The 11,702-nt window shown below is 47.1% G+C and overlaps 1 pseudogene; it reads left to right on the top strand.

Annotated features, from left to right (window-relative positions):
* Nucleotides 1-11,702, top strand: part of LOC111951332 (diacylglycerol kinase iota-like) — an 82,170-nt pseudogene that overhangs the window by 53,110 nt on the left and 17,358 nt on the right.

Here is an 11,702-nt window from a genome sequence, read left to right as displayed (position 1 = left end):
GGAAAAGCCGATTCTAGATTTAATTTTGGATTGGATGCTTAATGTGAGTCTGGAAGGAGAGTTTACTGTCTAACCAGACACTAGGTATTCGTAGATGTCCACATATTCTAAGTCAGAACGTCCAGAGTAGTGATGCTGGATGGGCGGGCAGGTGCTGGTAGCGATCGGTTGAAGAGCATGCATTTAGTTTACTTGCATTTAAGAGCAGTTGAGGCCACGGAAGGAGAGTTGTATGGCATTTAAGCTCGTCTGGAGTTAGTTAACACAGTCCAAAGAAGGCCAGAAGTATACAGAATGTCGTCTGCGTAAAGGTAGATCAGAGAATCACCAGCAGCAAGAGCGACATCATTGATGTAACAGAGAAAAGAGTCAGCCCGAAACTGAACCCTGTGGCACCCCATAGAGACTGCCAGGGTCCGACAATAGGCCCTCTCTGCCAATAACAACTAATTGTCCATTTCCCTTCCCGACTCAGACCACTCCAAGCAAAAGTCTGCATAAATATTGCTTTTAGCAAATAATCCAATTCCATCCAATTGCGACAGATTTATCCAAATATTCTAACGTCTGCAATAAACAATATGCGCATTTTCCTACCAGAGATGTGTTTCCATCAGACAGACTTTTTGCGTGATGACGTAGTCACATACAAATAACGTTAAATTCCCATGTACCGATTAAAAATGAAATGGTTAAATGGGTTTCCATCACAGATGGAATTTCAAATCCATTTCAAATCTACTGAGTTTGATCACAAAAACTGTTGCGTTATATAGAAAAACTCTGGTCTGACACATCTCTCTAGCCAACAACTCACAGATACAGTGCGGGTAGGCTACCTACAATGTATTATGAGATATGGATAAAAGCGATATTATTTGTTTTTGTCAAACGGCAGCCAAACATCGATCATCATGTCACCAGAACAAGACCCTCGATATTATTGGAAAGCAACATCAAGCTCATCACCTTGCACTTTCACCACCCTGTGAAGTTCATCATCATTTATTCATCGGTAGCCTAATAAAAGCGCAGGCTTTCCGAGTCGTAGTGGGGACCACACACCATGTCTTCGCGTGACTCCAAGTTTACTTCGATATGATGGTTAATAGCATGTCATATTTGCGCATAAAGCGGTCCACCACCATTTCTCGCATAATACATTTACCGACACAAAAAGGTACCCACCGTGTCGAACGAACAAATTGTCTGTCGGCATTTATACAACTGTACCGCATTTCAGTTTCCATCAGCCGGTCGTGACTTTTTTCATGCGTCAGGTAATTCATCGCATGAAATAGTTGGATGCAAACATGGTTAGTAAGGTACTTAATTGTTACCCGAAATGATCTGATATGATATAAAACGGCTACATTTGGCCTTTAATAATCTTAGTGGAGAGCCCACAACACTGTCATTAGCTGAATAGGATAGAGGCTGGTAAGAGCAGGCCAAAATGTAATCTCTCTCTAGTTTCCCCATCTGTCTCTCTCTCTCTTCCCCCCCCCCCCCCCCCCCCTCTCTCTCTCTCTCAAAATTTCAATTCAATTCAATATAAGGGCTTATTGGCATGGGAAACAAATGTTTACATTGCCAAAGCAAGTGAAATAGATAATAAACAAAAGTGAAATAAACAATAAATAAATCTCTTTCTCTTTCTATGTCGATTCCTCTCTAACACATTATGGGCTTAATACGTGTTTGATGTTTTTTCCAAAATAGACAACAATTTTATTGTGACTTGGTCCGTTTGTCTGTGTGTGTGTGTGTCTACGTGAGTCTCATTGCTTTCTCTGGTGTGGTGTGTGTCCTCTCTTTTAAGAAGTCTGCCCCAGGAGGAAGGTGCAGCGTGTAAGATCGAGTCCACACCCTGCATCGAGCAGCTCGACAAGGTAACAACACACACACACATTGCAATTCTCCCTTTCAACAAGTCAATCTGATAAAGCACCTGACACCTACATCCTTACCGTCTCTCACTCCCCCACCCTCTCCTTCTCTCAGATTAACTTCGCTGTAAACCAACGTTTAGAGAAGGAGGCTCTCGCTGCCTCAGAGATGTGAGTCAGCATCTGAGATGTGTGTCTCTGATATCTCTCTGTGTGTGTGTGTGTGTGGGTGTGTGTGTTGTGTGTGTGTGGTGTGTGTGTGTGTGTGTGTGTGTGTGTGGTGTGTGTGTGTGTGTGTGGTGTGTGTGTGTGAACTACTGTCATGTCAGTCTCTGACTGCTCTCTTTCTTCCCTCTCCCTCGTCCCGTCTTCTGCAGAATATGTTGAGGCACCACTGGGCACCGGCGCCCAAGAGGGGAAATGCAGACAGTGTGGAAGGTAAGACTCACACCTACTGTACACCTGAAGGATAGCATCCTGTATATTGTGTTCATCTGAATGAAGAACATGATTCATCCTGTGTGTCGGTAGAGCTTCAGCAGAAGTTCTTCCACAGTAAAGAGATTTGGGCCATCAGCTGCTCCTGGTGCAAACAAGCTGTGAGTAGTTGTCTTGTGTGTTTCTCTGTGTGTTGTAGTGTGTGTGTTCGTGTTTTTGGGGGTGTGTGTGTGTGTTCTTCTCTATTAGAGTGTCTGTATGAGTTAGTAGCGGTACCTACAGACCCCTAACCCCCTCTCCTCCCTCTCTTCCCTCTCTCCTCTCCTCCTCTCCTCCTCTCCTGTACCCTTCAGTTCCATAACAAGTGACGTGTTTCCAGCTACATCAGATTGAGGACCCTGTTCTCTGGGCTCACGCCGGTCATCGTCCCCCCTCCTGGATCATCAAAGTCAGGAAGCCACAGGTGAGAACACAACACACACACACAACCCTGACACAGATTCACACACGCACGTAGCTCAACCGCAGCTCAACCGCAGCTCAACCTAGAGCACACACACAGTCCAACAGGCAGCCTTCACGTCACATCACAGCCAAACAGCCAGGATTGGATGAGACCCACATGCTTGGGCACACACTCCTTTACAGACTCCTTTACGCACTCCTTTACCACTCCTTTACACACTCCTTTACATACTCCTTTACGCACTCATTTACGCACTTCTTTATGCACTCCTTTATGCACTCCATTACAGACTCCTTTATACACTCCTTTAACACTCCTTTTACGACTCCTCTTTAGCACTCCTTTACGCACTCCTTTACAGAGACTCCTTTATGCACTCCTTTACGCACTCCTTACGCACTCCTTTACGCACTCCTTTACAGACTCCTTTACGCACTCCTTTATGCACTCCTTTATGCACTCCTTTATGCACTCCTTTACGCACTCCTTTACGCACTCCTTTAGCACTCCTTTACGCACTCCTTTACAGACTCTTTATGCACTCCTTTATTGCACTCCCTTATGCACTCCACTCCTTTACAGACTCCTTTACAGACTCCTTTACACACTCCTTTACACACTCCTTTACATACTCCTTACACACTCCTTTACATATTCCTTAACACACACTTTTATGCACTCCTTTACACACTCCTTTACACACTCCTTTACACACTCCTTTATAGACTCCTTTACAGACTCTTTACGCACTCCTTTAAGTGTCCTTTACACACTCCTTTACACAGTCCTTTACAGCACCCTCTTTAACATGTGCCTTTACCACATCTTTTTACAGCACTCCTTACAGTCTCCTTTACACACTCCTTTACACCTCCTTTGCAAGATTCCTTTACAGTCTCCTTTACACACCCCTTTAACAGAGTTCTTTACACACTATTTTACCACACTCATTTAGCACAGTCCTTTATACACTTCTTTACAGACTCATTTAACACATCTTTACACACTCTTTTAAACTTCCTTTACACACTCCTTTACAACTCCTTTACATACTCCTTTACATACGCTCCTTTAACAACTCCTTTACATCTCCTTTACAGACTCCTTTACACACTCTTTACATACTTCCCTTTACACATCTTTGCCACACTCCTTTATATACACCTTTACACACTCCTTTACACACTTCCTTTATGCACTACTTTTAACACACTGCCTTTAACACGCTCCTTTACACACTCCTTTACATAGTCCTTACACACTCCTTTACGCACTTCTTTACACACTCCTTTACACAGTCCTTTACACACTCCTTTACACACTCCTTTACATACTCCTTTACACGCTCCTTTACACGCTCCTTTACACACTCCTTTACATAGTCCTTACACACTCCTTTACGCACTTCTTTACACACTCCTTTACATAGTCCTTAACACACTCCTTTACGCACTCCTTTAAACACTCCTTTATAGAGTCCTTTACACACTCCTTTACACACTCCTTTACATAGTCCTTTACACACTCCTTTACGCACTCCTTTACAGAGTTCTTTACACACTATTTTACACACTCATTTACATAGTRSTTTACACACTCCTTTAAACACTCCTTTATAGAGTCCTTTTCACACACCTGTACAGACTTCTTTACATACTCCTTTACAGACTCCTTTACACACTCCTTTACYCACTCCTTTAAACACTCCTTTATAGAGTCCTTTTCACACACCTGTACAGACTTCTTTACATACTCCTTTACAGACTCCTTTTAGAGTCTACTGTCTCTTATTACTGTCAACTTCACCTGACCTCAGCATACACCAACAGCTAGACAGCGCTGTGTGTTGCTGCAGGGTTAATCTGTGGAACATGCCTTAATGCGTGTCTCTCTCTCTCCCCTRTRACAGAGCTCGTTCAAAAACTCTACAAGGAGGAAAAAACGCACATCGTTTAAAAGAAGGACCAGTAAGAAAGGAACTGACGTGAGTACTGTCCTCTGTCCCTCTGTGGGGTGAGTACTGTCCTCTGTCCCTCTGTGGTGATATTGTAACTTCTCTGTCGCTCTGTGGGATGATACTGGTGGCTCTTCCCCCTTGTGTGGGTGTGATCCACTCTGGTCATCTGTCCCTTCTTTGGGGTGAGTACTGTTCTCTGTCCCTCTTGGGGTGAGTACTGTTCCTCTTGTCCCTCTGTGGGTGAGTATTGTCCTTCTGTCCCTCTGTGGGGTGAGATACTGATCTCGTGTCCCTTCTGTGGTGAGTGAGTACTGTTCTCTGCTCCCTCTAAGTGGGGAGTAGCTGTTCCTCTGTCCCTCCTGTGTGGGTGCCACAGTGACTGTTCGCTTGTCCCTCCTGTGGTTCCGTAGTCCCACCCTATCTCGAGACCAAGTATACTGTTCTCTGTCCCTCTGTGGGTGAAGTTACTGTTCTTCTCTGGGGTGGAGTTTACACCTCTGTGGGTGAGTACTGTCTCTGTCCCTGCTGGCGAGACGCTTCGTGGTGAGTTACAGTTCTCTAGATCCCTCTGTGACGGTGAGTGACTTGTCCTACTGTCCCTCTGTGGGCGGTGGTACTTGCTTCTCTGTCCCTCTGATGGGTGGTTCTGTGTCTCTCTCCCTCTGTGGGGAGAGTACTGTCCTCGTGTGCCCTCTTGTGGCGCACGTACTGTCCTCAGGTGTCGCCTACTGTTTTTGAAAAAAAACGGGGGAAACGGGGGGGCCCAACCGGACCCTTGTCCTAATAGGCAAATAAAAATCAAGGAAAAAATTAAAGGGGCAAAAGGAGGGGTCGGAACCCCCCCCTTTCAAGGGCCAAATAAAAAAAAAAAAAAAACGGGGGGACCCCCCACACCAAAACCCCAAACAGAGGACCAGAGAAACCAAGTTGTGGCAAAAGCTTACTTTCTCTGTCCTCATTGGCTCCGCCCAACTTTACAGAGTCTCAAGGGTCCCTCTGTGGGTAGAGTACCTAGTTCTCTGTCCCTACTGTGGTGAACTGGTGTGCTTCTGTCCCTCAGATGGTGAATACTGTTCTCTGTCCCTTCAATGTGAGGCGAAGTAACCCCGTTCTCTGTCCAACTCTGTGGGGTGATGTATCTGTTTCTCGTTCCACTACCCTGTTTTCGGGCCGATGAAATGCTACCCCCCTCCAAATCCAAAAGACAGATCTGTCGCCTCGTACCAAGAAAGAAATGATAGTAAACTGTATTCCAGTCTGGTCCCTCTGATGGTTCCGGCCCCTGTTTATAAAGATTCTCTGTCCCAGCTGGCCGCCCGTGAGTACCTTAATGTACCTCAAAGTCCCTCTGCGTGAAGCGGAGTACTGCCCTGTCCCTCGGTGGGGTGAGTAGCTGTTCGGTGCTGTCCCATAAGTGGCAAGTGAGTACCTGTTACTCTGTCCACTCTGTGAAGGTAGAGTACTAGATATCTCTGTCCTCCCTGAGAACACTGTGTATTATGGAGGAACCCTACGCGACCTGCCTCGTGAAAAAAAAGAAAAAATAAAAAGTAACTTATGTTTTATGTCCCCAGCTTACCTCCGCATTCTATACAAATAGCTCCCCTCTGTGGGGTGAGTACTGTTCTCTGTCCCTCTGTGGGGTGAGTACTGTTCTCTGTCCCTCTGTGGGGTGTGTGTACAAACGTGTTCTATTTGCTGACAAGGGGTCGACTCTTGCTAATATCTTTTTGCTCCCATTAGGAGTCAAAGTGGCGTCCGTTCATGCTGAAGCCCCTTCCCTCCCCTCTGATGAAACCTGTTCTAGTCTTTGTCAACCCCAAGAGTGGAGGCAACCAGGTAAGTTAACCTATGATTCCTGACCTATAACCCTAAATGCCGGCCCACAAACCCCTAGCCACCMRCARCCCTGACCCCTGACCCTAACCTCCTTCTCTCTCCGTGTCTCAGGGTACCAAGGTGTTACAGACGTTCATGTGGATCCTGAACCCTCGCCAGGTGTTTGATCTCTCCCAGGGAGGGCTCAGAGAGGCGTGAGTACGACACCCTGCATGCCACACCCTACCTACCACACTACACCTCATACACTATTTCCTACACCCTAACCTCTGTACGTCCTGTCTCCCAGGTTGGAGTTGTACAGGAAAGTGCCAAACCTGCGTATCCTGGCCTGTGGAGGAGACGGAACGGTGAGAGAATGAACATGTTACTACTGTTGTACTGCATCACAACTGCTATTACTAATGTTAGTCTGCCTGCCTGTCTGCAGCAATGGCTCTGTATGATTGCAGTGCTACTGTCAGGGGTATTCAACTCTTACCCTACCTGATCATTAATTGTACACACCTGGTTTCCGAGGTCTAAATCAGTCCCTGATTAGAGGGGAACAATTTTTAAAAAAGCAATGGAACTGGCTTCGAGGTCCAGAGTTGAGTTTGAGGGTGCTAGATGACAGACAGTGCAATATGTGTTACTGAGTGTGAACACAGCTCCCCCTGGTGGCAACACACACAGACATCGTTAACGTGTATGAACATGTCGCAGGACCCTGTACATTATTCACAGCATTAATGTACTTCATTCACAATGCCTCTCCCCATCTCACTCTCTCTCCTCTCTCTCTCTCTCGCCTTCTCGCCTTAGGTGGGGTGGATCCTGTCTGCTCTGGATGAGTTAGGAATGACCCCCCATCCGCCTGTAGCTGTACTTCCTCTGGGGACAGGAAATGACCTCGCCAGGACCCTCAACTGGGGAGGGGTAAGCTGCCCTTTGGGTGTGGATGTGCGTGTGTGTTTCTTTGCGGCATGGGTGCGGTGGTGTGTCCCCTCACATGGGTGTCATCCACCCATTATTTTAGAGGGGGCACGAAGTACGTGAGGATAGAGGGGGGAGGTTGTCTGGAGAGGGGCTGGCCCCCCTCTGGAAGTCGGAGAATGTTGTACTTTTCAAACACCTTGAACACGTTTTCCTCCGAACCAAATATTTTCATTGTATTTATTCATCAAGAAGGAATCAAAAGGCTACATAGCTTGAATTTACAAACATACTGTACCTCCTGGGAGTCCTGCCCATCACCGGCAGCTCCAATCATATCACATACTGTACCTCCTGGGAGTCCTGCCCATCANTCCTGGGAGTCCTGCCCATCACCGGCAGCTCCAATCATATCACATACTGTACCTCCTGGGAGTCCTGCCCATCACCGGCAGCTCCAATCATATCAAACACTGTGTGTGTCACTCTACACTCTCCTCCTCCAATGACGATACTGTCTGCACGCGCTGGTGTATCTAGCGTCCTGCCGCGCATATCTTTGCTCCGTGGTGCACCTTGGAAGCAACCACTTACCTGGGAGAATAGTGGGGGCGGGGTACTCTTTACCTGGTCCAGTCGGTGTGCCCCCTCCGCAAAATAATGCTGACAGATTTCTGAAAGAAATATTTCAGATGAAGCGTGGGCTTAAAACGAAGTTAAAGAGTTAACAATCGTAATGCAGAGGCAGCACGTGCCATTGTGTCCTCTTTGCATGCGTGTGTCTCATTGTGTTTGTACCGTATACACCCTCTGTCTGACTCTGACCCGACATAGTCATCTTACTAACTATAGCCCAGTAGTCTGTTCCCCGGTCGCCCGAAGACGTGGATGTCGATTAAGGCAGCCCCCCGCACCTCTCTGATTCAGAGGGGTTGGGTTAAATGTGGAAGACACATTTCAGTTGTACAACTGACTAGGTATCCCCCCTTTCCCTGTCAACACAGTGGACTCTGTCTTACTGAAATAACTCATGTTGTGTTGCAGCAGTAATTAGTGTGGTTTATCGCAGGTATTGTCCTGTGTCCTTTTAGACTGTCCTTTCATCGCTGCTGCTCTGTCTGTCTGTTCTGTTTCTATCAGCATACAGCCTGTTCTCTCGGTTCTCCTGCACCTGCCGCAGCGCCACTGTGTGTGTCGGTGTGCATGTGTGTGTGTGTGTGTGTGTGTGTGCGTCCTGTTGGTGAGAGTGCTGCTGTCATCAGCACGTTCGCTGACACAAAAGCTACGTTTGTGTGTGTATGTGACGTGAAACAGCCTTTGGCACTCTGATCGCCTGAGTCAGTGCAGAGACGTCTCTCTCTCTCTCTCTCTCTCTCTCTCTCTCTCTCTCTCTCTCTCTCTCTCTCCGTGTGTGTGTGTGTGTGATCGTGTGTGTGTCGTGGTGTGTTGTGTGGGGTTGTGGTGTGTGGTGTCGTGTTGTGTGTGTGTGTGTGTTGTGTGTGGTTGTGTGTGTGTGGTGTGTGTGTGTGTGTTGTGTCCAGCCCGGTCTGACTTGTAGGCGGTAAACAGTCTGAGCCTCGTGTCCTGGATGAAGTCCCTCTCTCTCTTTACGAACTTCGAAATGCTATTTTGTCATATCGCCATCCCTTTGTCTCAGGCTTCCAGTGTGAAGGAAGTAAAAAATTCTCTCAGCTTTACCTGAAGTACATGTCCTCTCTCTCGTGTAGAGTATATTCATCCGTCGTCTATCTTTTTCTTGTCTTAGATATATTTATTACCATCGTCTCTCTCTGTAGAGGTTATAACCATTAGCAGTAGCTCTAATGAGCGTTGCCTAAATATAAACGAGTTCTCTCTGAACCCCACAGAGGGAGAAAGATGGAGCGAGAGAGAGAGAGAGAGAGAGAAAACACTTCCAGGCTCTTGGGGAGGAGAGGAGGGATGTGTATATCAAGGATTATTAGCAGTGATTATAATTCATTACAGACAACAACATCAAATCTGCATGGAAATAACATTCAGATACTTAGAGGAGAAGAGAAGAGAGAAGAGACGCCCGAGAGAGAGACAGTATGAGGGAGAGATTGTTTGTCTGCCTCTGTTCAGAAGATACATTGAGAACGTCTAAAGTCTAGAGCTGCCGCTTTCAAGGAGCGGGGCTAATTCGGACACTTACAAGAAATCCCGCTACGACCTCCGTTGAGCCATCAAACAGGTAAACCATCAATATAGGACTAAGATCGAATCCTACTACGTCGGCTTTGACGCTCAACAGATGTGGCAGGGCTTGCCCACTATCATGGATTACAAAGGGAAACCCAGCCACGAGCTGCCTAGGGACGCGAGGCTACCAAACAAGAGAAATGCCTTCTATGCTCACTTCACCTATGTAAGAATGCTGTTCATTGACTACAGCTCAACATTCAACACCATAGTCCCCTCCAAGCTCAGTACCCTGGAACTGAACACCTCCCTCTGCAACTGTATCCTAGACTTCCTGACGGGCCACCCGTAGGCGGTGAGGGTAGGCAACAACACATCCGCCATGCTGACCCTCAACACGGGGGCACCTCCAGGGTGTGTGCTTAGTCCCCTCCTGTACTCCCTGTTCACCCACGACTGTGTAGCCATGCACTACTCCAACAACGTCATCAAATTTGCTGACGACGCGATGGTGCTAGGACTGAATACCGAAGACGATGAGGCAGCCTATAGGGAGGAGGTCAGAGATCTGGGAGTGTGGTGCCAGGACAACAACCTCTTCCTCAATGTCAGCATGACAAAGGAGCTGATCGTGGGCTACAGGAAATGGAGGGGCGAGCGCACCACCATCCAAATTGATGGGCTTGTAGTGGAGCGGGTCGAGAGCTTCAAGTTCATCGGTGTCCACGACACTGAGGAATTACCATGGTCCACACATACCCTTAACGTTGTGAAGAGGGCAAGACAATGCCTCTTCCCTCTCAGGAGGCTTAAAAGATTTGGTATGGGCCCTCAGGTCCAAAGTTATACGGCTGCACCACTGAGAGCATCTTGATTGGCTGCATCACTACTTGGTATGGCAACTGTAAGGCACCCGACCGCAAGGCGGTACAGAGGGTGGTGCATATGGCCCAGTACATAACTGGGGCCGAGCTCACTGGGGCCTGGACCTCTATACCAGGCGGTGTCAGAGGAAGGCCCAAACAATTGTCAAAGACTCCAGCCATCCAAGCCATAGACTGTTCTCTCTGCTACCGCATGGCAAGCGTTACCAGTGCACCAAGTCTGGAACCAACAGGACCCTAAACAGCTTCTACCCCCAAACCATAAGACTAAACAACACTGCTAAATAGCTAATCAAATGGTTACCCGGACTACCTGCATTGACCTTTTTTTAACTAACTCTCTTGCACTGACTCTATGCACACACACTGGACTCTACCCACACACTCATGCATACTTACACACACATATGCACTACATACGCCCACACACACATAACATGCACACACATGCACACTGACGCCTCACACACACGCACACACACACGCACACGCACACACACACGCACACGCACACACACACGCACGCACACACACACACACACACCTTCACACTCACCACATACACTGCTGCTACTGCTCCATATACGCTGCTGCCCCAGCTAAGTGTATTATCTATCCTATTGCCTAGTCATTTCACCCCTACCTATATGTACTGTAGCTACCTCAGTTACCTCGTAGCCCTGCACTTTGACTCAGTACTGGTACTCCCTGTATGAAGCCATGTTATTGTTACACTGTGTATTTAGTCCTTGTATCGCTATTTCTAGTATTTATTGCATTGTTGGAAAAGGACCTGTAAGTCTATACCTGATGTTTTACCAAGCAGGTGACATATAACATTTGATTTGATTTGAACATTTGCTTAGAGAAGAATCCACTGCAGCACATTTGATAGGATTTTATTGTGTGTTAATGTACATGGCTATTGAATACTGTATGTGATAGCTCAGCCGTGTTGGGACTGTAATGGTTGTTACTGTGACAGAGAGACAGGCATAATAGGGACTTATTTCCTTAAAAGCCCTTCATTACACTGTGTGTGTGTGTGTGTGTCAGTGTGTCGAAACACACACAACACACACCACACACACACACACACACACACACACACACGCACACACACACACACACACACACACACACACACACAC

Source organism: Salvelinus sp. IW2-2015, linkage group LG24 (assembly GCF_002910315.2).
Source record: "Salvelinus sp. IW2-2015 linkage group LG24, ASM291031v2, whole genome shotgun sequence".
Classification (NCBI taxonomy): Eukaryota; Metazoa; Chordata; class Actinopteri; order Salmoniformes; family Salmonidae; genus Salvelinus; species Salvelinus sp. IW2-2015.
The sequence above is the reverse complement of the archived record's forward strand: the minus strand, read 5'-3'. Positions and strand labels throughout refer to the sequence as shown.